Raw genomic sequence first — 27,266 nt, 5'->3', positions numbered from 1 at the left:
TTTCCTGCTGGAGTCAGGTCATAGCCACCAGCTGACATCCACTCTATGTAGAATTTTCGTGCATAGTCCTTAAATGGTTTGATGATGATACACCCAAGACTGTAGACAAGGTGTAAGACTACCAGGAATAATGGCCACATCAGTCTTCACATCCAAAAGTTTTATTTACTATTTCTGCCATTTAATTTCTTTTTTCGTAAAGTAAAACCAGGGGTGCAAGTTTTACACAAGGGCGAGTTACATTTGAGTAAATATGGTATATAAAAATCTGTCTAAAGGAAGGGTATATAAAGAAGAACAATTTTCCAGGGGGATAAAGTGAAAGTCCATTGTTCTATATCCGGATAATAAAGTAAGATTTCAAAGCATTCTTTGTGATCTAAAAAAAAAAGATTCCTCTTCCAAAGGATTAAATGTTGGGTGCAGTGGCATGTTCAGTAAGTCCAACTTGATCTCATTCACGGAATCTATCATCAACATCATCAAATTCCTGACGTAGACCATCACGGAGTATATAGGATCTTATAGATCACACAGAAAGTTACATCATTTCTAACTTATTATCAACACATGTCCTCCAGATACCTGTTATCTGTCCACATTATCAAATCTTATATTTATTTTTCTGAAAACAAATCTGAAAACAAACCCCAACTCAACATCACCAGAGTTAAAGATCGGTACTATCAACGTAAGAAGCCTGAATGGCAAAGAAATGGAGCTAGCTGATGAATTAGATAAGTACCAGATCGACATAATAGGGGTGACTGAAACAAAAAAGACCAAAACTGGTGAGATCTTTCTGAGCAATAAATACAAAATGTTAGATTCAGGCAATAACAATCAAGGAAAAGAAGGAGTAGCCATAGTATTCAACAACACAAAATACGAGGCTAATCTTCTTGAATGGCAGGCAGTCTCAAGTAGAGTAATGTGGGCAAATATGAGAATGGGTAACTGGACAATGAGACTTATTTGTGCCTAGGGTCCCACAGAAGGTTCTACTAAGGTAGAAGTGGAGGAATTTTTTGAGGCTTTAGAAAAAGCAACTGACACAATGAAAAAGGAAAAGTTGGTCCTTGTTGTGGATCTAAATAGCAGAGTAGGAAATGATTGTGAGACATACAAAAATATTTTGGAAAAATTTGGAGAAAAGGGCAAAGCTAATAATAATGGCAAATAGCTGTTGGATTTCTGCTCAGGACATGGACTGGTTATTACTAACACTATGTTCCAACATAAAAATGTGCACAAATTCACATGGAGAGAAGAGGCTAGGAATAAGAAAAGTCTCATTGACTATGTTATTGTTGATAGTGATGTTTTCTCCCTGGTGCAGGACACCAGAGTGTACAGAGGATTTGAAATTGGAAGTGATCACTATTTAGTCTTGAGCAAGATAAAATCGAATTTCATATTGAAAAGATAACATGTAAGAAAGTTTTAAAGCGAATAAAAGTTGAGCCGCTCTCAGATGTGAACTGTAGACTAAAATACACAAAGATTATTGAAGAAAAAATGAAAGAGTTTGAGAACAGGAATCAAACCTTGGAGATTCAGTGGCAAACTCTGAAGAAAACATTGATTGATTCTGCCAGAGAGGCATGTGGTGAGGTTGTCTGTAAGGATAAAAAAAATCAGAACTCCCTGGTGGACACAGGAAGTTAAAAAGGCAGTGAAGGAAAAGAAGAAAGCATATCAAAAGTTCCAGTCAAATAAGTCAGCTTGTGCTCTTAGAGAATACAGAGACAAATGTAAGAAAGCTAAATACTGTGTAAAACTAGCTAAACAAAAGTCATGGGAGGACTTTGGGAAGAATATAGAAAATAAATATCAAGAAGGTGGCAAAATATTCTGGAGGCTGTTGAAGAAGCTTAGGAATGGAGGAAAGATTGCTGTAAAAGGAGTTAGAGATGATGAAGGTGACATGAAAACGGGAGAAAAAGATATCCTTGAAGTATGGAGTAATTACTTTGAAAAACTGCTAAATGAAACAAGGAATACATATCCATACTTGAAGTAGAAAAAGCCATCAAAGGCTTGAAATGTGGAAAGGCAGCAGGAGTAGATGATATTCGACCAGAAATGCTGAAGTATGGTGGTATAAGAGTCTTACAGTGGCTGCACTGCATAGTTCAGAAAGCCTGGACAGAGGGAAGAATTCCCGATGATTGGAGTAGAGCTCTCATAGTACCCATATATAAAAAGGGAAATAAAACTGAATGTGAGAATTACAGAAGTATTTCCCTACTGAGTGTTCCTGGCAAGATCTATGCAAGTATACTTGAGAAACGATTGAGAAGAATTGTGGAAGAAAAGCTTGGTGAAGAACAAGCTGGATTCAGGCCAAATAGAGGCTGTCAGGATCAGACCTTCACTTTACGACAAATAGTGGAGAAAGCATGGGAATATAACAAAGATCTGTATTTAAGTTTTTTTGATTCGGAAAAGGCATATGACAAGGTGCCAAGAGAGAAGCTATTCAATACGCTGCAGTTATATGGTGTGAATGGAGTATTATATCAAGCAATACTTAGTCTTTATTTGAGTTGTAAGTCAGCAGTTAGAATTGAAGGAAGTACAGGAAGATGGTTTAATGTTAAATCTGGTGTGAGACAAGGATGTACATCATCCCCTCTGTTATTCATTATCTATATGGATCACATTATGAAGGAAAGTGGTATTAAACATGATATCAAAATTGGAGATGTTAATGTCAGCTCTTTGCTTTATGTGGATGATGTTATACTTCTAAATAAATCCGCTACATATCTGCAAGATTCTCTGACTAAATTGAATAGCTGTTGTAATAGATATGGTATGAAGGTCAGCAATAAAAAGACAATGAAAATAGGCAGAATCATTGAAAATGTCAACTGTGTTGTGAATGGAGAACCTGTGGAACAAGTAAAACATTTCAGCTATTTAGGCACGATTTTTACTGAAGATGGTAAATTAAATATAGAAATAGACAACAGAATCAGCAAAGCTGGTATGGTGGGCAGTCAATTGAATAAATTCATATGGAATAAGAGAGAAATTAGACGGAACACTAAATTAGCTGTATACAAGACAGTGTTCAAACCAGTTTTAACTTATGGATCTGAGAGCTGGGTCAGAAGTAAAACACTTGACCAAAGACTAGAGACCACAGATATGAGAGTCCTGAGAAAGATTATAGGCGTGAACAGATGGCATCAATGGCAATATCATATTAAAAACGAGGATATTAGGAAAGAACTTGACATTGTCAGCATCCAGGAATGTGTTAGCAGAACTAATCTCAGGTGGTATGGTCACTTAAACATAATGTGCGAGGAAAGATTAGCAAAACAAGTGTTCTCTGCCTGGCAGGAAAACGACCCAGAGGAAGACCAAGATATAGGTGGATTGATACGGTACAAAGTGCCTTAGACGATAGAAATATAAGATCTGATAACGTCAGAGTCTTGACAAGTAACAGACTGATTTGGAGGAAAATTGTAGATAGGAAATTAATAATGATGTAATTTTTTTCATGTAGTACTATCATATCCTGTACACCCCTTGAGGGTACATGGCAGGAATTTGATGATGATGATGATGATGATGATATTTATTTTTTTTAAGGTATTTTTTTTTTACTGGGTCATTCCATCTATATCTTGGTCTTCCACTGAGTTTTTTTTCCTGCCAACCTAGCAAAAGAACACTTGAACTTTCCTCTCCCATTACACAGAATGATGAAATACCACCTAGAATTGGCTCTGTTAATACATTCCTGAATGCTAACAATGCCAAGTGTTTTCCTAATATCCTTGTTTTAATGTGATACTGCCACTGATGTCATCAGTTCATTCCACTAATCTTTCCCAAAACTGTCATATCTGAGGTCTCCAGTCTTTGACAAATGTTTTATTTCTAACCCAGCTCTCAGATCCATAAGTTAAAATTGATTTGAACACTGTCTTGTATACAGCTGTTTTAGTGTTTTCACTAATCTCTTTTTTATTCCATATACATTTATTCAGTTGACTTCTTACCATACTAGCGTTGCTAATTCTGCTGTCTATTTTCAAATTTAATTTGCCATCTTCACTAAAAAGTGTGCCTAAATAGCTGAAATGTTTCACCTGTTCTATAAGTTCTCCAATTTTTCAATGTTTCTACCTATTTACATTGTGTTTGTATTTTTAATACTGATTTTCACATCAAATTTATTACAGCAGTTATTCAATTTGGTCAAGGAATCCTTCGGACTGTACTGGATTTATTTAAAAGTATAACATAATAACATTATTTAAAAGAAGCACTGGAGAATTCGGAAGAAGGAATAAAGATGGGGGGTAGACAGATATTTGGATATGCAGATGACAAGGCATTATGGAATTATGGAATGAAAATTAACATCAGAAAAACAAAGGTGATGAAAATAGCAAGGAAAGGGACAAATATGGATATCAGAATAAATTGGGAAAAAGTGAATCAAGTAAAGACATTTAAATATCTAGGAAGTGTTATTAGCAGTGATGGAAGATGTAAAAGTGACATAAAAGCATGAATAGCGATGGGAAGAGATGCCTTTAATAGAAAATGGAATTTATTCTGAAGTAAAATGGATAGAAACCTAAAGAAAAGACTAATAAAATGTTATGTGTGGAGTGTTGCCCTCTATGCAGCTGAAACTTGGACACTGAATTATGGAATGAAAATTAACATCAGAAAAACAAAGGTGATGAAAATAGCAAGGAAAGGGACAAATATGGATATCAGAATAAATTGGGAAAAAGTGAATCAAGTAAAGACATTTAAATATCTAGGAAGTGTTATTAGCAGTGATGGAAGATGTAAAAGTGACATAAAAGCATGAATAGCGATAGGAAGAGATGCCTTTAATAGAAAATGGAATTTATTCTGAAGTAAAATGGATAGAAACCTAAAGAAAAGACTAATAAAATGTTATGTGTGGAGTGTTGCCCTCTATGCAGCTGAAACTTGGACACTGAAGAAAGAAAAAATTAAGATTTTGGAAAGCTTTGAGATGTGGATTTGGAGAAGGATGGAAAAAATCAAATTGACAGATAAAATAACTAATGAAGAGGTCTTAAAAAGAGTAGAAGAAGACAGAAGTCTGTTAAGGAGGATAAAAAGAAGCAAGGGGAAACTGGATCAGACATATTCTGAGAGGGAATGGAATCATCAGAGATGCCATCGAAGGAAAAATAGACAGAAAAAGACCCAGAGGAAGAGTAAGAAAAACAATGCTAGATGACCTGCTGAATGGAGACAGGTACATAACCTTGAAAGAGAAGGCTCAGAAAAGAAGAGATTGGAAGGAAAGTTTCTGCTACTAAAAGAACCTGCTCAATTGCAGAATACTAAAGAAGAAGAAGAAGAAGATAACATAATCTGCATAAATAACCACGAACCAAATTCCAGGCATTTCTGATTTCCCTGCAGTTTCAAGTTATCGTGTTGCAGAAAGTCAATGTTCTGTTGCCTATGTTTGTCTTAGTTTCCTATCCTGTAGCTCCACAATTCTTTATTCTTCAGCAAACCTTATATTCTTAACCTCTCATGTCAAAATTACATGATCACTTATCAGCTGGAGGTATCATGCCAACCTCTTTTATTATCACTATATGAGACATTAATAACAAATCGAACATTAAATTCTTCATGATACTACCACCACAATGTGTAAAGTAGTTATCCTCAAATTATCCTCATTCTATTTACTCGTACGTTCTGCATTTTCTGCTTCCATAGTTAAATTCATTCATTGCTGTCAAATTTCACTATAGCAAACTCTTAGGAAACACTGAAACAATTTGTTATAGTAAATAGTTTGCTGTGGTGAATTATCTCATCATCATCATCATCTTCTTCAAGTGTCATCCCCTAGGAGGAGGTTGGCAACCATGTCACGGAACTTTTTTCTTTCTTTTGCTGCTCTGGAACATTTATGGTAATTCAAGCCAGTCCAGTCCTTAATGTCTTCAAACCACATTTTCTGGGTCTACCTCTCCCTCTTTTTCGATCCAGTTTCCCTTCTAATATTAATTTCTGAATGCTTTCTTGTCTGGTTAGATGTCCAAAATATTTTTAAGTTTTTGTTCTTTAATGATTTTCATTAATGTTCTTTTCATTTTTGCTTTCTTAAAAACATCTTCATTTTTCAGTTTCTCTGTCCATGATAATTCAACATTCTTCTGATGGTCCACATTTCAAAAGCTTCTAATTTTTTCTCTGCTTCTTTATTTAGATTCAAAGTTTCACTGTGGAAGAGAAGGCTTGACTAGATATAGCACATTATTAATCTTTTTCTTGTGTCTATGTTAATGTCTCTGGATGTTAGAACAGTTTTCATATCAATAAAGGCTTTTCTTGCTATCTCTATTCTTCTTTTTATTTCTTTAAGGGAATTTCCTCCATCTGTAAACATTTGTCCCAAATATAGCCCAAAAAAAAAAGACTGAACCTGTTCAATTTTCTTTTGGTTAACAGTTATATTTAGTTTCTTATTTATTGGTTCTTTTGATATAATCATGCACTTTGTTTTCTTTATTAGGTTAATAATTAATCCCATGTCTAAGCTTCTGTTGTAAATTTCTGTGACTAAGCTTTGAAGATCGTCTTGAGATTCAGCTATAAGGGCCGAGTCATCTGCATACCTGAAGTTGAAGTTTCTACTTCCTACTTTTACACCCTTCAATTCTGCAATATCTTTAAAATCTTGTTCACTGTATATATTGTACGGTAAGGGTGATAAGACACATCCTTGTCTTACTCCTTTTTTGATTTCAAAGTTGTCAGAATATGCATGTTTGTATCTTATTGAAGCCATTTGATTCTAGTATATGTTTGTAATTATACATATATCTTTTCCTTTTAACCCACTATTCTGTAGGATATGTATTAATTTCTTGTGATCTATTGAATCAAATGTGTAACCTCTTGATGTAATCAATAAAACAAAGATATATGCTTGTCTGGTTATCAAGGCTTCTTTCACATAATGTTTTCAAATTGAAAATTCCTTCTCTTGTATCTTTGTCCTTTTGAAAATCCTGATTGAGTGTCTTCTATTTCTACTGACAAAGTGCCTTTTATTCTTTCTAGGATTATTCTCAGTAGTAATTTCATAACATGGCTTGTTAAACTTATTCTTCTGAACATTCAAAAGTTCTTGAAATTTTGGGGATAGTGACAAAGATGGATTTTCTTAGATCATCAGGGATGTATCCTGTATTACAAATATTATTAAAAATAACCTTTAGGTCATTAATTGTTTTCATTTAATTTCTTTAAAAATTCGACAGGGATCTGATCAGGGCCTGGTGTTTTACCTGTTTTCATTTGACTTACAGGGTATTCTATTTCTTTATATATATTGGTTCATCATCCATAATTTGTATATCTGGTGCGTCTCTGCGATTAGAGTCAAACAATTCTTTTCCATATTCATTCCATCTTTTTATGATATCCTATGTTTCTAGTAGTATTTTCCTATTTTGATCTTTTATACAAAGATGATGGTTGAAATTTTTCTTTTTATTTGTTAGAGCTTGTATTGACTTATGCATTTCTTCACTATTGTGTCTGCTGTCCAATTCCTCTATTTCTTTACATTTTTCATTTAGCCACTTGTCTTTAGCTTCCTGAATTCATTTTTTTTTATCATTTTACTGAGTATTTTATACTGTTGTGTATTTTTCTTTTTTTGTTCTTTCATTCATAAGTTCTAATATTGATTGTCATTCAGGATTTTTTCTTATTGTATTTAATTTTTGAAATAATCTCATTGGCTGTGTCATATATTGCATTTCTAAAATTTGACCATCTTTTTTCAATTTCCTCTGTGTTACTAAGTATATTGTCTTCTATTTTATATCCCACATGATCTAATTTTTTGATAAGTATGTTATTTTCGTGAGATAGAAATTTTTCCTAGTTTTTCTAAAGCATTGCATATTTTTGATATAGGCATCCGCATGTCCAATGTGCTCCTTTAGAAAATGAGCAAGATGTTTTGATAACAAATAAGTTTAAGTTGGCGAGTTGGCTAATACCAGCTATGATTGGTCAAAGAGGAATTGGCGATCGATATAAACACTGAGTTAACAAATGTACAGATTTCAATTTTTTCTTAAGATCCGTTGGCCATGTAATCATGTTGCATAAAAGGTTGTTGTTGTTTCTACATGGTTTGTCAAAGTAGGGTCATAATCTAACTGAAAGTAAGTAGTTATCAGAAAGTAAAATTGAAATTTTGGACATATAATCTGTCATATGCAAGATCATAGTTGAATTGTCTTTGTCAGCCTTAAGTACTATAATATCTTTATTCTTCTTTAAATTAGATAGTGCTCTTTTTTCTAAGGAGTTGATATTCTTTTTAGGAGGACGAGTAGACGAGAGAAGAATTGTAGTCTTTAATCTAATGTCATTTGCAACAGGTTCAGATAGAAAATAAAGGGCTTTTTCTACATTGCACATAATATCCATTTTAGGAATGTGCTCTGGTGCAACTGCAAAATTGAACCCTTTCTTTAACATGCTAGCTTCTGCTAGTTTCAAGTTGTGATCCGAAAAGTTGAAAAGTATCTTATCATTGGGAAGGGTAGCTCTCAATTTTAAATTCTTCTCATATATAAAGCATTAAATTTCTTGATATGCCTGTTTTTGGTCCCTCTCCACAACAAATCCATGAAATTTATCACGGAATTTCAATTTCCATCCCTTTTGTTGGAGAACTTTTGCAAAAAATTGCTAACATCCTGAAATCTCATGACAGAGTAGCCCTCAAACCAATTATGACAGTATGAAATCTGTTACACTCACCCAAGGACCACAACTCTTTCAACAAACCTGGAGTTTACAACACTCCATGTTCTTGTGGCCTAATTACATAGGACAAACTTAAAGAAGTTTAGAAATAAGACAAAAGTAGCATATTGGAGACATCAACAACAGAGAGGACAGTTCAGATTTAGCATTTCATTTCTCCAACACTCACCACAACACTGAATGGGATAAAAGCTCCATTCAGTTTTGAATTGGTAATCCACTCACAAGGTACCCTAAACAGAAACCAAGGGATGATTCTGTGTGATATTTGGAAGTCACTCATCAGATCTCTAAACACAACAGAGTTTAATTTCTCTGCAAACTATCGAATGCACCAGCTGAACAATGATTGACAATGTGCCAGCATCCACTCTCCACGCGTTTCTATTGTACTTGTGTAATTGAATGTTGCTACACATTCAATATTTTTTCAGTAACGTACTGATTCATAACCAACAATTGTTGTTTATTTATATTTGCATGTTCATCCAAACCCAGATGAAGCTACCAGTTCATATGGCAAGACTAGTAGGTGACTATTAGTATTAAATCTTTACGATTAATAAACCCAATGTTAGTTATTTTTGATCTAATTTTTTCCTGATTTCTGAGTTAAACACCATTATGTTGTCAGGCATATTCAGAGCTGTCAAGTCTTTCAGTGCGACTGTTTTTAGAAATGTGCTTTAGTTTGATCTTTAAAGTAGACACAACAGCGTTATGGTCTGAACCTATATCAGCACCTGAGTATGTTTTAATGTTGGTTATTATTGTTGCATCCATTATTTATCATTATAAAATCTATTTGATTTCTTATAGAGTTATCTGGGTTTGTCCAAGTATATAGTCTGCCTGCACTTTGGATACTGAAAGAAAGTATTCATTATGAGTAGGTTGTTTTGAATACAGAATTGTATCAATCTCTCACTGCTTTCATTTCTTTCGTCTAGTCCAAATTTTCCAACAACCGGATTTCCTTCCCCTTCTTCAACTTTTGCATTCAAGTCACCCATCACTATGAGTATCTCATTTGATTTAACATATTCTATAGATTTTTGTAAGTTATTATAAAAATATGTTAAAGATACCAAGCAATTTTATAAACTTGGTTTTAATCCTTTTCCCAAATAAGCAAACAGACAGGTAAGTCAAGTTTGTGCCTGAAGTATTTTCAGGTCTGAGGCAACTCGTGGTAAAGGTAGAGTAAGCTCTGATCACTTTCCTTAGTATCTCCTATAATGTAAAGCACATCTCCTTGCTTATTGATGTCTCGTCAAGGGAATTTTGAAGATACCTCAATAAAGGTCAAAACCAGTCTGGGTAGTGGCCCTTCCCTTAATGCATAGCATCAAACATATCTGCAAGGAGATGTGCTTTGCATTATGGGAGATACTAAGGAAAGTGATCAGAGCTTATTCCACCTTTACCACAAGTTGTCTCAGACCTGAAAATACTTCAGGCACAAACTTGACTTACCTGTCAGTTTCCTTACTTGGGAAAAAGGATTAAAACCAATTTTATAAAATTGCTTGGTATCTTTAACATATAGTATACCCAAGGTAAAAAACTTTCTACATTTTCTTCTATTTCTTCATCATTATGAGTTGATAATTATGATGTTTAAATGCTTTTTGGCTAATTTAATAACAGAATTGTATCAATCTCTCACCTCTTTCATTTCTTTCGCCTAGTCCAAATTTTCCAACAACCGAAAAAAAAAAAAAATCCATTAAGCCTCCAACATGATGTCCTCAGAGCACTTAAGCCTCTACACACGTAATTTAACAAGTATTGGGCTTTCATTTATAGGCCACAGCTCCATTTCAGATTTAAAGATGCCTTTCTAAATCATGAAATTCACTCCATATTCATGCTTCTCTCCACCATAATACACAAATGTAAAGCCATCTTTTTCTAGGTTTCCTATGTTAGGCCATCTTGTTTCACTAATTGCAATCTTGCAATCACAGCAACTTTAAGTCTTTTCATTTCCTGTATAAGGTTGTCAAAATTCCCTTGTTTATATAATGTTCTCACATTCCAAGTTACAATTTTCAAGACTCTGTTTCTTGTTTTCAAACAAGTAATATCAGATGCTAAACTTTCCTTTCGGATTTAAGTTGACATCATCATGGAGTGCATTTGCTGCCCTCACTGTACTCATAGTTTCAGTGTCTTCTTCCCTGTAACTATTTACGGCTTCGGACATTCCAGGGGTTCCAACTTCAAAGCATAGCTCATAAGATATTTCCGTTTCTCTATAGTCAACTGTAGAATAGTAATGTGGTGAGGCCCTGATTTTTTCCACGTTTGCAATAGCCAGCTAACTTGGCTGAACTGCTAGCTTAATCTGTATTCAGATTATTCCACCTGCCAGTTGTTTCACATTGCTTGATATATGAATTCTTCCACCGATGATGAAACAGATGTCACTGCAGTCCTAATATCTTTACCAGAGCCATTTATCAAGGTTCTCTGCAAGCTTTCATGGCTACCATATTGGCCTGTGGCACACAAAGTCCCCACCATGCTTCACCTTACAAAGCAATCCTCTATTTTATCCTGCTTCCACCCTCCACGACACAGACATCATCAAATTCCTGACATGTACCCTCAAGTACAGGATATTATGATAGTAATACATGAAGAACTTATATCATTAGTAACTTTCTATCAACAATTTTCCTCTAAATGAGTCTGTTATCTGTCAAGACTCGAACGTTATCAGATCCATATTTCTGTCTTCTAAGGTACTTTTTACTGTATCAATCCACCTATATCTTGGTCTTCCTCTGGGTCTTCTCCTGCCAACTTGGCAGAGAACACTTGTGTTGCTAATCTTTCCTCTCCGATTCTGTTTAAATGACCATATCACCTGAGATTAGTTCTGATAACACATTCCTGGATGCTAACAATGTCAAGTTCTTTCCTAATATTCTCCCTTTTGATATGACATTGCCTAATCTTTCTCAGGACTCTCATATCTGTGGTCAAGTGTTTTATTTCTAACCCAGCTCTCAGACCCATGAGTTAAAATTGTTTGAACATGGTCTTATATACAGCTAAATTAGTGTTCTAATTCTTTTCTTATTCCATATAAATTTATTCAGTTGGCTTCCTACCAAACCAGCTTTGTTGATTCTGTTGCTCTTTCCATATTTAATTTACCATCTAAACTAAAAATTATGCTAAATAGCTGAAATGTTTTACTTGTTCTATATGTTCTATGTTTTACTTGTTTCATTCACAATGCACTCGATATGTTCAATTTTTATGTCTATTTTCATTGTCTTTGTCTTGTTAATGCTGAATTTCATTTCAAATTTATTACAAGTTATTCAATTTAGTCAGGGAATCTTACTTATACTGGATTTATTTAAAAGTACATCATCATCTGCATAATAAAGTAAATGGCTGAGATTAACATCTCCAATTCTGATATCAGGTTTAAAGCACTCTCCTTCATAATGTGATCCATATAAGATGTGATCCATATGTGATCCAAGTATTGCTTGATATAATGCCGCATTGACACCATATAACTGAAGTGTTTTGAATAGCCTTTCTCTTGGCACCTTGTTATAAGCCTTTTTCAGGTGTACAAAACTTAAATACAAATCCATTAAATTCGTGGGAATTTAACAAATCCTTGTTAAATTCCCACGATTTCTCAACTATTTGTTGTAAAGTGAAAATCTGATCCTGACTGCCTCTATTTAGCCTGAATCCAATTTGTTCTTCACCAAGCTTCCCTTCCACAATCCTTCTCAAATGTTATTTAATAATACTTGCATAAATCTTACCAGGAACACTCATTAGGGAAATACCTCTGTAATTCTCAGATTCAATTTTATTTCCCTTTTTGTATATGGGTATTATGAGAGCTCTACTCCAATCATCTGGAATTTGTCCCTCTGTCCAGGTCTTCTGAACTATGCAGTGCAACCACTGCAAGATTTTTATACCCTCATACTTGAGTATTTCTGTCGAATATCATCTACTCCTGCTGCCTTTCCACATTTCAGACTTTTGATGGGTTTTTCTACTTCAAGCATGGATATGTATTCCTGATTGCATGCCTATTGAATGTTTTCTTTTAACCACTGTACTGTCAATGATTGTTTCATTAAGAAATTTTTAGAAGTAATTACTCCATACATCAAGGATATCTTTTTCTCCAGTTTTCATATCACCTTTATCATCTCTAATTTCTTTTACAGCACTCTTTCCTCCATTTCTTAGCTTTTTCAACAGCCTCCAGAATATTTTGCCATCTTCCTGATATTTATTTTCTATGTTCTTACCAAAGTCTTCCCATGACTTTAATTTAGCTAGTTTTACAAAATGTTTAACTTGCTTACATTTCTCTGTATTCTCTAAGAACAAAAGCTGACTTATTCACCGGGAACTTTCGATATGCTTTCTTCTTTTCCTTCACTGCCTCTTTAACTTCCTGTGTCCACCACCTGATTTTTCTATCCTTGCAGACTACCTTCTACATGCCTCTCTGGCTGTATCAATCAATGTTTTCTTCAGGGCCTGCCACTGATTCTCCAAGGTTGGGTTCCTGTTCTTAAACTCTTTCATTTCATTTTGTGTATTTTAGTCTACAGTTCACATCTGAGAGCTGCTTAACTTTTATTTGCTTTATAACTTTCTTACATATTCTTCTTTTCAATATGAAATTCAATTTTATCCTGCTCACGACTAAATGGTGATCACTTCCAATTTCAAATCCTCTGTACGCTTTAGTGTCCTGCACCAGTGCAAAAACATCACTATTAACAATAACATAATCAATGAGACTTTTCTTATTCTTTGCATCTTCTCTCCATGTGAATTTATGCACATTTTTATGTTGGAACATTGTGTTAGTAATAACCAGTCCATGTCCTGAGCAGAAATCCAACAGGTATTGGCCATTATTATTAGCTTTGCTCTTTTCTCCAAATTTTCCCAAAATATTTCTGTATGTCTGGCAATCGTTTCCTACTCTGCTATTTACATCCCCAACAAGGACCAACTTTTGTTTTTTCATTGTGTCAGTTGCTTTCTCTAAAGCGTCAAAAAATTCCTCCACTTCTATCTTAGTAGAACTTTCTGTGGGACCATAGGCACAAATAAGTCTCACTGTCCAGTTCCCCATTTTGATATTTGCTCACATCACTCTAATTGATATTGCCTGCCATTTAGCACAATATTGTACAGATGGGAACTTCAAGTCAGTTTGTTATAGCAAGTTTGTTATAAAGATATGAGCTATATTGAGAGATGTCTGTATTATTACCTCCCTGTCACTAACTTCATCTGCATGAACATCTTAGAATCACTTCTCTCTACATAACCCAACTTACAGCTGTGTATTTCTTGAATAATTATTCAAGTACAATACACATGTTAATCACTTATAAATACTTTATTATGATATATATATATATGTATTGTAAACACTGATTGTATAAAACAAAACAAGAATGTGTGTGTATAAAAATATTTGATGATAGGGCTTACAATGTTGACACTGAGGTAAAGTAGTTATGAACCCTAAACTAATTTCCTTAGTGGAAGGAAGATTTTCACATGTATAGCACAAGAAAATATGGAAGAAAAGTGTGAATAATAACATTTCAGTGAAGTTTTTAGAAGTTATATACCTCCAGCCAAAGGCATATGTTCACTACTGGCAAGCACAGAGTGAAGAATTGAGATATGACTGACGCAATCTGTACGAGACATGTATTGCTTCTTTGGTTAGCAACAAAGAACACTAAAAATAAATAAATAAATAATAGCTAGAGAGTTGAGTTAGAAGAGTGCAACACAGTGTAAGGAGAGAGTGATAAATTTGAAGTCATGGGGTATAGATGCAGAATTTTCATAAATTGGAGAAATAAAATGGAGGTTTTATTTAAGTAGTGGAAAGTTAGTCTGTTATTAGCAACTGATGCATACTATTTTTAAGATAGAGCAATCTGTTTCAACTGATGAAGTAAAGGAACAGTTGATAAATTCTACTGTCATTGATGATTGGATAAGAAGAAATTGATATATGAACTACTATTATATTATGTAGGAACTTACATTCTTCATTTTGAATGAAAACAGTATTCTGTTTGAATACTCTCTCAACTACTGGAAGGTAGAATTATTTTGTTTCATCAGTTAAATTCTCCTGTCTCATACTGGAAATGAAATGCATGACCACTAATAAATTTTCAGAATGCAATATAAGCATTTAACCAACTTCATGACTATTTGAAGTTGCTTAGAGTGCAATTGATAGATTAGTATGAAGGTCTATCTTGGACTACATCATTTGTCTTTATGAGTCTGTTAAATTTTAGTTGAGCTACTTTTAATATAACATTTATAATCACACAATGACTTGTTTTTATATGTTCACATTTTGAAAGGCTGTAACTGGGTAACTACTCACTGAGGGGATGCAGACTGCAAAGTTCAGCGGATAGAAGGCTTGGGGGGGGGGGAAGTATGATTGACACATTTTAGCAGTTGAAGGGTTATCATCATATTAACACTCAGATTTTTCATATGGTAGAATGAGGGAAAGAAGCAAGGACAAGAGGACTATTCCTGGAAGTTGTAATAGCAGGTGGTGAGTAAAAGGGTAGGGAGTAAGTTTTTTGCATGGAAAGTGGTAGGAGCATGGAATGCATTGCCTGAGAGGGTGGTGGATGTGCAGATTGTGGCTGAGTTTAAATAGTGGTATGATAGACTGTGTTGACCCACGAGTTTTTGTGACTCTATGGAGGTCAGAAAAAAAAAAATAATAATGATGATAAGAATTAGCATGGATACAACAATGGGTGTGTGCTTATTTATAAAAAGACTGAAAATTGCAAACCATTAACAGGCTAACAATAAATCAATAAATCTAGAAAGGATAGCTGATTGTTTTTCTCCTCCTCTAAGGTAAATTAAATTGTAGGATAAATCATATTTATTTTTGAAACAAAGAGTTTCAAATCGGATGGAAAGCCACTCGATATTGCAAATATATCATCAATATATATATCTACCATACTGCAGGATTAGGAAAAATGCCATTAAGGAGATAATCTTCAAAACACCCCATGTAGTATAAATTAAAGATGCCAAGAAATTATATTCTTGGCAACTTTAATTTATAGTATAACCAAATGAAAAGACTTTCACTTCCATGTGGTAGTTGGCAAGCAGTGCTGGAGCCTAGTATTTTTCTTGTGTGTGCGATTAATGTTCGGCGCCTTTCCAAGAAAGTTTTTTTTGAATAAAGTGTGAATAAAACGAACAGGAAATGAAAAACAAATGAAAACCGCTTTACAGTATAATGTTACCTACGGATTAGTCCTGCTTATACAATTTTTTTTTACACGGAACTCAACAATTAATCATAAGTTGATTTATGATACATCAAAAAATAAAGAAGAACTATTTTAGGTATATTTTTGTAAATTTTAATAAAAAATTACAGTGATATAATTGGGTCCAGGATACAATTTCAGAATTTATTTGTTCATTTCCGGGAAGATCTGAAGGGGCCCGAACAGAGGATGATGTACATTTATAATTATATGTACATTCTGTACCATTCGTTGTTCGTTTAAACTCTTATCTCATATTTTTTGACATCTTTCAGGCACCTTTTCTTCTGTGGCGCCTGTGTATACTGCACATTTCGCACACGCCACCAGCCGGGCCTGTTGGCAAGCATAAGAGAAAGAGGACTATCAATGGATGTACCATCAATCTGCTGATATAAAACACTTGTAGTATTAGCCAAAGGTCACAAATATGCAGTTTCTCTGAAGTTACCTATTGTGGATTTTTTCATCTTGCAACAGAGACCTACTTTCAGTTCATTCTGAGAACTGCTAACAAAGTCCACTTTCAAACTACATAGGAAAGCCATCACCTTCTACATGGGAATTTAAAGCTCTGAAATCTCTAAAGAAAAACATCAAGCTTATTCTTACCAGAGCTGACTAGCACAAAACAGTAACCACACAAGACAGGAGAGAATATTTTAGAAAGATTTCTTTAATGCTTAGTTGACTTCCGTACTTATTCTCCTCTCTCATTTAAATCTAATCATTAAGGTTAATGATTGACTGACAGCATCTCCAGTTGACATGAAGAATTTGAGAAAAAATATGAAAAGCTTTTATGCTCATCCACTAAAAATATATAGTCTTCCTATGATCCACAATCCTGGTGATGACTCTTAGCTGCCCTACATATAAGGTTTCTAAATACTTGTTTACATTATTATATTCCTTAACTGGAAAATCTGCTTCACATATTAAGAACTCTTTGGATTTTAAAATTACAATTTGTGATCTTTTGTTTAGGCCCATCAGATGCTATGATTAGTCTTGATATAGTATCTCTTTTCATGAACATTCATTTGACAGATACTATTAATTCACTTAAACATTTTCCTCTGAACATTATCAAACTTTCTGACTTCATCATTTACTTTCATTATTTTAGTGTCCAAGACAAATTATATCAGCAGACTGAAGGTACAACCAGATGTGTAGTCCTTCCTCTTTCTCCTATGCTTGCCAACTACAACATGAAATGTTTCAAAGATGATTTTCAGAACTATTTCTTCTGGTACAAAATCACAAACAAGGATATCAAATAGAAATTATGTTTTTATTTCAACTAGTTTCATGAAATACTTTGTTTTACTTCATCAGGAAATAACATGAATAAACTAAAAACTAGAAAGGAAATAATAACAGTTAACATTTGTAGTGAAAATTATTTGAAAACATTTAAACAATGAGAAGTATGCATTTGCTATTATGCTGGCTGCTGTAACATATTACTGGTAGAAACAAACAAGTATATTGTGATGGATTAAGGAAGATCAGACTTGATGTAAAATCATCCCTTGTTATTTGTTACACTGTACAGGATGCTTCATCATTTCAGATGATTCTTTGTGAATGCTCTTGAGTAAAAATAGTAATCAATATGGAGCATTTCAGTTTGTTGCCATTCTACTTGGTGTTTTGTTTCTGTCGTATGTGCTGCCAGTCCTGATTTGTGCTTTCTTTGATTCTCAATGTCCCTGAAGGGTTCTGATCAGTGTATCACCCAGATCTGCCAGTGTGGACCACAATTGCAGCTAATCTTGTAGACACCTGAGGTTTTTTTTTGAGTGACAGATGTCGAGATTTAGGAGGTTTCAGATGTTCAGAGATTTTTGTTGAGTGTTTAGGAGATTTCATATATTCAGAAACAATGAGAAGCTTGTTGAGTGAACAAGATATTGATTTTGTTCATTTAACATGCTTCTCATTGTTTCACGGTTTTCAAATATTTTTCACTAGAAATGTTAACTGTTATTACTTGCTTTCTAGTTTTTAGTTTATTCAAATGAAGTGAAACAAAGTATTTCACGAAATTAGTAGAAATAAAAATATAGTTTTCTATTTGACATCTTTGGTTGTGGTTTTATACCAGAAGAAATAATTCTAAAAATGTCCTATCCCCACAGAAGTCTACGCAACCAGTTTCAAAGATAATTTTCTTAATAATATTTCTTTTAAAACTTACAGTATGGTACAGATATGCTGATATATTTGTGATATGGAATGGTTCTCCACCAGATTTGAAGCTTTGTCTCAAAAAAATTACCTGAGGAGGAGAAAAACAATCAGCTAGTCTTTCTAGATTTAACGATTCATCATCAGCCTGATGATAGTTTGCAATTCCTTTCTCCACTCAGCTTTCCAGGTGTCTGGTAGATCAGCAACTGTCTGTCTGTCATGAGGAACTGAATTTTACATTCAGTGTCACGAACCTGAGCAGTCTAGCAAACCCGAAACATACTATCTTGACCGATTTTTTTCCCCCTTTGGGAAAAAAAAAAAATCAAGCTTTTACAAAAAAAAGTAAATTCCTTGTAGAATGGTTCATAATAATGCTTAATGATATAAACAACAACAAGAGGGGAAAATATATTTATTAAACTCACTAATATTTTGCTAGTTTTCTACCCAGCATCATCAAAGAACAATGATAGCTGTGACAGGCATATAGCATTTAGCTAAGTAATTGTAGAAACAATTTAAACTGTAACTGACACCTAATTAACTTAAATTAATTTGTCCAATCCAAAGAGGATGCCATGTAAGGACATTAGGTGTCAGTTACAATTTAAATTGTTTCTACAATTACTTAGTTTAGTGCTGTGTGCCTGTCACAATCAGAATTGAACTCTAATGACGCTGGGTAGAAAACCAGCAAAATATTAGTTAGTTTAATAAATGTATTTTTTTTTCTATTGGTGTTGTTTATACTATCAAGCAGTATTATGAATAATGAATGACACCTTAGCCTTTCTTTATGTATTGTAGAATGGTTATATAAAGAGAGTTGCAAGGTCTTTCTACGTTATCCAAATTTAAACAGATGTGATAATCTTTAGTTATTCCCTTTATGGAAAATATGATGTATCAATCGTCTGTAAATTCCCTTTATGGAAAATATGATGTATCAATCGTCTGTAAATTCCCAATTGTTGTCATTTGATATTTGTATATATACTTATACACAAAGATTTTATTTTATTTATTTTTTTAAATTAGGAATTTGTTGACCATTTACTGCCTTACTTATGCAATGGTAGAACTTTTTAAAATACTTCTGTTATTTGCATTTTAATTGTACTCCACTATCAACATAATGAAGATGCCTTAAATACTAAGATGAAAATTTTAGATCAATAACAGGTGAGACAATACGAGAGACAAGATCTGAGGGTGATGATTGTGTTAAATATGTGTTTATTTTAAATGTTACCTAATCTTCAAATATATCTTGTCTTCTGCACCTTTCTAAAAACTATAGTTATCTCATTTAAACCTTTCTTCTTAACCTTTATTGTACTTCTGACTTATGGCCACAAATAATAAAGCTCACGTGTGCAAAACTTACAGAACAAAGAAATCACCTCTGGCTGGAGCCAATCTCTTTGTCTGACCTACTGGTGTTTATTCTCAACTGAATTTGGAAAATTAATTTGGTTTCTAGCTGTGCCACCAAATTCGTGGGTGGGAGGTGAATCTCCCTCCAAAGAATAACACACAGTAAACCACATGGAACTTTTCTCTCTAAATTCTAAGTAAATCTATGAACTTAAATTTTCTGTTATGCAGTCGTGACAATATCTAATTTTAAGGCTCACACAGATTCGAATTTTATGAGTAGTGCATTGGAAATAGCAATCAGGCAAGTTATTTAAACAAGAAAACAATTTATTCAACATCAATGAAATGTACAATGGGTTAATTTTAAGTTCTAAGTAAATTAGCTTCTGTGCTTCAAATTACAACTAATGACTACATTTACAATTGAGTTCCACATCATATTCAATTCTAGCAAGACCACGTGTCTATATCATGTTGGAGGCTTAATGGATTTTTTACAACACTCAAAAAGAATTAAAATAGAATTTAATACTTCCTATATTTCGTCCTAGTCACTAAGACATCTACGGGGATTACAAAAACAATTAATGTAACATGCACACAAATATCATACAATACTAAGCCCAACCACGTGGGTGACACTAAAGTCCTATCTAGGTGGAGCGCCCTCTAAGGGCGGTAGTAGGTGGCCTGGAATGTAAGGTGGGACCTTTTGTGATGAGTGTTTCCCAAATCTTCGGAAGCTTAATGCAACTGTATTTATTAAGATTTGGTTGGTTTTTGAGAGCTGCTGCTGCTGCTTCTAAGAAAAGTCTCTCTTTCTTGAATTTGCTGTGGTGGAGCATGGTGGTTTTCTTCCATGATACCCTGTGGTATCATGTCAGCTTACAGGAACAGGGTACTTTGTAAACTCCAGGCAGAGAGAGAGGAGGGAGCTGATCTTTCGTAGAACAGATAAGGGTAGCAAGTTTGCGGTTGGGCTTATATGCTGTGTGTAGGTTGTACTTTTTTTTAGTATCTTGGCTATTTTTTCGGATGTGCCACAGATGTAGGGTATGGTGATGGCATTTTTAAAATCTTGTTGACGAGAAGGATGGGGAATGGGGGAGGAACTGATTATTTTTTTGATACTGTGTTCGCTGTAGCCATTGGAGAGGAAAGTGCTGTGTATGTGGTTAAGCTCAGTAGTGAGGGCGATTCCACTGGAACAAAGATTGTCGGCTCTCTTGGTAAGAGTTTTAATAATGCCATATTGTTGAGAGTGGTGGTGGTGGTGGGAGAGTTTGTGAATGTATCTGCCTGTGTGTGTGGGTTTTCTGTATCAAGTGAAGGCAAGTGTATCATTAGACAGGCGTGTGACTAAGGTGTCTAGGAAGGGTAAACAATTGTACTTTTCCTTTTCCATAGTAAACTGGATTCTTGGGTGTAGGCTATTGAGATGACTGAGGAAGGCGTCTAACGTGTCTGGGCCATGAGGCTAAATAGAGAACACATCTACATATCTTAGCCAGATAGAAGGTTTGAGTGGGGCTGAGTCTATGGCTCGTTTTTCAAAATCTTCCATATAGAAATTGGCAAGGGGGGGTGAGGGGGGGAACCCGTGGTGGTTCCCTCTGTCTGCTTGTAGATTTTGTTCTTCCAAGAGAAATACCCAGAGTTAATGGCAAAGGAAAAGAGATCTAAGATGTCAGAGAGAAAAACATTTTCTAAGAGAGATAAAGTGTCAGTTAAGGGAATATTGGTATACAAGGAGGAGATATCAAAGCTTACCAATATGTCTGCATTATTCAAGGTTAAATTTTCAGTGAGGGCTTTAAAATGGGTAGAGTTTTTTAAATAGGAAGTGGACCTTCCGGTGAGGGGGTCAGAGAGTTGGCTAGCTGTTTAGACAGTCTGTAGCAAGGTGCATTGGTGGCATTTACTATAGGCCTGAGTGGGGAATTGGGTTTCTTGATTTTTGGTAAACCGTATATTCGGGGGGGGGGGGGGGGGGGGGGGGCAGAAAGGTTTAAGTTTTTTCGTGACGTCAGGGGGCCAGGAAGATACTTTTTTAAGTAACATTTTTAATTTCTTAACTTGTGTTTTTGTGGGGTTGTGTTCTAGCGGGATGAAGGTAGCGCGATCACAGAGGATAATGTTCATTTTACGATTGTATTCGCTGGTAATAAGAACGACCGTGGCATTACCCTTATCCGCTCTGGTGATGACTATACTTTTTTCTTTCCGTAGTTTCAGGAGAGCTGTGCGTTGGGCATACGATGTTACCTTTTGGAGGCAAAGAATGAGCGAGGATGTTGGCTACGTCAAGTCTGATGTTGTTGGCTATCTCCGACGGTAAGCGACCGATCCCCCGTTCAATGTTAACCATTACATCAAGCACCGGCACTTCCTTCGGAGTGACGGCAAAATTACAGCCGAGGCAAAGGGTGCTGACGGCATCGTCGTTGAGCCTTTTGGAAGAGAGGTTTGCTACTGTCTGGAGTGGTTGAATTTGTGGTTGTGGTTTGTCTTTAACCAGGTTGCTATATTTCTTGACATGTTTATTTTTTATTTTTTTAAATTCTCTCTGTGCGGAAGTTTCTGAAATGCCAGAGAGAATCAACCAAAGTTCAGGGTTAAGAACGGTGGAGAGCTCTGAATGTAAGGAGCCGATGGCGACGTTCATCACTGAGAGGGTGGCACGAGTACAGGCGATTTGCTCGCGTAGTAATGCTAGGCTGGCATGGTTATATATACGGAGTGCTTTTTTGGAATGGAAATTGATCTTCATTTTAACGCAGTTCGGTATCACTCTTGTATCCCAACATCTTTTTAAAAAGGCCAGCCTATTTAGTTGCGTAGATAGTCGTAGTTTTGACTTACCATATTGCTTGGATTTGCATGCTAAATCTTCTCCATGAATGATTAGAATTCGTGTGTAGAGGCTTAAGTGCTGTGAGGACATCATGTTGGAGGCTTAATGGATTTTTTACAACACTCAAAAAGAATTAAAATAGAATTTAATACTTCCTATATTTTGTCCTAGTCACTAGGACATCTACGGGGATTACAAAAACAATTAATGTAACATGCACACAAATATCATACAATACTAAGCCCAACCACGTGGGTGACACTAAAGTCCTATCTAGGTGGAGCGCCCTCTAAGGGCGGTAGTAGGTGGCCTGGAATGTAAGGTGGGACCTCTGGTGATGAGTGTTTCCCAAATCTTCGGAAGCTTAATGCAACTGTATTTATTAAGATTTGGTTGGTTTTTGAGAGCTGCTGCTGCTTCTAAGAAAAGTCTCTCTTTCTTGAATTTGCTGTGGTGGAGCATGGTGGTTTTCTTCCATGATACCCTGTGGGTGGTGTCCAAAACATGGTCAGCCAAGCCTGAATGGCCATAGTTGTGTTTACAGATGTAAGACTTGTGTTCCTCCAGGCGGATGGATGCTGATCTGCCTGTTTGTCCAAAGTACGCCAGCTTACAGGGTACTTTGTAAACTCCAGGCAGAGAGAGAGGAGGGAGCTGATCTTTGCTTGATTTCTATGAAAGATCAGCTCCCTCCTCTCTCTCTCTGAATCTTACTTGGAACAGATGCCTGGTCTTTTCTGAATGATCCCCGAAATTACTTCCTTCTATGACTGTTTGACTTTAGCATTTAACTGGGGTACGTTTTTCTGGGGCTTGAGAGATCCTTAATTATCAGTGGACATCAGGAACTCGGCATCTAATTCTTCTAAAACAGCTTATCTGAGTCACGTCGGTCCCACTGCATTTTTCTATCTGGAACACAGGTCTCCAATGGCGATTACAAATTATCTCCGACGATGTTAGCAAAACTCTGCTGCCGTAGCGTACATCGTAACTTCAGGTTGGAACCCCATGTGACCTCGAAACTTCTCGCTGACCCAGGACCGGATCGACTCAAACTCGTACTCCAAGAAAAAGGCAAGGCAAGACCCCGTCTCGACGTAGCGAACTGCTATTTATACAGTCCCGATGACCTTTGTTTTTGCTTATGTCATCGTCCACTGGGTACTGTAATTTTCTGCACCCGACACCCACGTCCATCGTTGCAATTAGATGGTGGACCCCCGTGTAATATGGCACTGCACGTGTACAGTAGCCTCAGGTCATGACTTAATCTTCTTAATCCTGTCTGGAATTTTTTTGTTCACTATGGCATATTTAGAGACAATACAATCTCCTTTGATCTTACGCAAAACTATTTATAATACATTATTCATAATTCAAAGAAAAACATTATTTCTATTACAATTACATCATCATCATCATACGTATCAAGGATTTAGGCCTAGTATGGCCTGTTCTGGCCTTAGAAGTCATCGTTGAATCGTTTAAGAGGACGTCCTGGTTTTCTTTTTCCTAATGGCTTGTACTGTATTACAATTACACCAAAGTTTATTCATTGATATACAAGTATTTTAGCAGGATTTAGTATACTTGTAAAATCTGAATAAAAGGTATTATATTACTAAAATCCCTTTTATTCAAGATTTAACAATTGATAGAAAACTGAAATTCAGGGAACATATTGCAAAGTGTGGCTATGGCAATTAAACAGGGTGAAGGGGTGGATGAGATGATTGTGATGGTGGGCACGAATGACTTGAGAGGCAGTGTAAATCGGGTGGCGAGATATCTGAGATTCATGCTTGAGGTTGTACAAAAGAAAACGCAGAGAGGAAAGATAGTGTATGTGTTACCCAGGTATGATAATGACAAGCTGAGCAGAGGAGCAGTAATAATGAATAGCATAATAGCCAGAATGTGTCAGAATAGATGACTGGAATATATGGATGCTTGGAGGACATTTGAGGACAGAAAGGAACTGTATGCAAAGACTGCTTGCATTTGAATGAGGAAGGACATAGGCATCTGAAGAGATCGTTGTTTTCTGAATGAGTCGGTGTGTCAATGCAGGGAAACTAGAATTCTCAGGGTGGACGGTAGCAAGGGTGGCCTCTTGTGAGAATGGGTGCTTTGGAGAAGGGGGAGGAGATAATATAGGTATAGAAGCAGTGACATGTTTATGCTTTATACTAATGCCAGGAGTATCTGGAATAAAGGAGATGAATTGATAGTGCTGATAGCATCAGCCTGGCCAAAGATTATTGGGATCTCTAAGACATGGTTGAAGGAAGATGATATAATAACAGGAATAGAAGTAGCAGGATAAATCATTTTTCGGCAGGATAGGAAGGGAAAACGCAGTGGTGGAGTACTGTTTATGATAAATGATGACTTATGCCTTCTAAGAGTGAAGGCTTTGGAAGACAGTGACACTAATGGAAGAGAAAGTTATGGAAGGTTATGGAAGAGAAAGCATATGGTGTAAGGTAGAGGTGGGCAAGACAGGATATTTAGTGGGATGTTGCTACAAGCCAAGGAGTACAGAGGTGGGGAGCAGGAGATGTTTAAGCAGTTGAGCTTAGCAAGTGCAAGAAGAATGATTGTTATTGGAGATTTTAACTACAGTAGTATAAGTTGGGAAGAGGAAAATGCATGTAGTAATAAGGGAATGGAATTTCTGGATTTCTTGAGGAATGTCTTAGGCAACATGTAACAGAGGGAACAAGAGGTTCAAGAGTTTTGGATTTGGTCATAACATCAGAAGAGCTGATAATAACTGAGATGACATCCCCCCTCCTGTTGGAGAGAGTGACCATGTGGTTTTGACTTATGAATAAATATGCAGGAGTATCATGTGGAATTATAAGGCAGGTGATTATAACAGTTTTAGATATCAACTTGAGGCAGTTCCATGGAAGGCAGAATTCGAAAGTCAGTATATCATTAGTGCTTGGGAAATTGTGAATTTGTTAGCAGCAATAGTAAGCTGTATTTCATTAGTGAAGAAAAGGACACAATTTGGTGTAATGTGAATTACAAACAATATCAAACAGAAACTGGGGGTGAAAGAGAGGTTATGGAAGAGATATGAGAGGGGCGGAGAGCAAATGCATGAAGAATATAAGACTCAGGTCAGGAGAGTGACTAGTATGGTGAGGAAGGCAAAACTATAATATGAGAAGAGATTGGCATTAAGATTCAAAGAAAATCCTAGGGAATTTTTTAGCTTTATGACAAGTAGGAGGAGAAATGATTGTGGAAGAATGACATTGCGGGATAAAAATGGGAATTGAGTGACTGATGCACAAAACATAGTGGAGTTGTTCAATAAACACTTTATTGGAGTATTTCATCCTGGAGAAGTAAGCTTTAATACTAGAGGGATAGTGCAGATTTGAGGTTTAGAGATGCAAGAGAAGAGTGTGTTCCAAATATTGAGTACCTTGGATGTCAGTAAAGCTAAGGGGCTGGATGGTATTTCACCATGGGTTTCGAAAGAATGTGCTAAAAAACTGACAGCTCTGTTGACCTGGCTCTTCAATTAAAGTCTGGCTATGGGAAAGGCACCCAGGAAATGGAAAGAAGGTAAGATAGTGCCATTGCATAAGGGTGGTATAGTTCGCCCACTGATTAGAGGTCCCTCGACACTTCTGTGCATGTCAGAAAAAGGAGAATCCATTCCGATAATAGGGTAATCAATCTGTCTTCTGGGATGTGTTTGTTTATTATTACAGGTCAGAAAATTTAGCTTTTCTTTTACGAACATTGTAGTTTTTAAAGTGTAATTATTTTGTTCGTATAACAGTTGGAAAAATGTACGTAGAGTATTAACAAAATTAAAAAAGGTATAGCATAAAACAAAAATTTAACTAAATATAATAGGCCAAAAGGCTATTTTACCGATGGCATAAGTTAAGTTAACAGGAGATGGTAAATCCCGTTTTATTTTATAGCCGGGTACGAAACTCGGATTGAAATCCATCGAATCCATAGAGTTTCATGCTGAAAAAACTATCGGCGAGCCCAAGTGTAAGTGATCACGTGGGTAGTACAACACCAGGGCAACTCCAAGCAAAGGTGGAGCAAGCCCCGTCACTAACCGTAATATTCTCTCATAATGTAAAACACAGCTCTTAAGAGATGTATATATACTGTTTTACATTATGAGAAGAGGTCACTACCCAGACCGGTTTCAACCTTTTTTGAGGTCTCATCAGTGAGTAGGTAGACCTGGAATATCAAGGTTTTAAGTGAACCGAACTTACATATACCTCTACTATAGAATTGCTTAACTGGTGTACTCCTATATTGTTATTACTACTATAATAAGCCAAAAGGCTATTTTACCAGCAACATAAGTTAACGGGAGATGGTAAATCCTGTTTTATTTTATAGCCGAGTACGACACTCGGATCGTAACTTGACTTATGTCACCGGTAAAATAGCCTTTTGGCTTATTATAGTAGTAATAACAATATAGGAGTACACCAGTTAAGCAATTCTATAGTAGAGGTATATGTAAGTTCGGTTCACTTAAAACCTTGATATTCCAGGTCTACCTACTCACTGATGAGACCTCAAAAAAGGTTGAAACCGGTCTTCTGGGTAGTGACCTCTTCTCATAATGTAAAACA

The 27,266-nt window shown here is 35.6% G+C and overlaps 1 protein-coding gene across 1 annotated transcript in view; it reads right to left on the bottom strand.

The window, feature by feature from the left end:
- The window catches only part of LOC150101280 (colorectal mutant cancer protein), a 499,737-nt gene that overhangs the window by 384,513 nt on the left and 87,958 nt on the right, over window positions 1–27,266 (bottom strand). The gene's annotated exons all lie outside the window — the stretch shown is intronic.

The sequence above is a fragment of the Typopeltis vanoorti genome, chromosome 11, assembly GCF_054136105.1.
Source record: "Typopeltis vanoorti isolate ZY-2024b chromosome 11, IOZ_Tvanoo_1.0, whole genome shotgun sequence".
Classification (NCBI taxonomy): Eukaryota; Metazoa; Arthropoda; class Arachnida; order Uropygi; family Thelyphonidae; genus Typopeltis; species Typopeltis vanoorti.
This window is presented reverse-complemented; position numbering and strand designations above follow the sequence as displayed.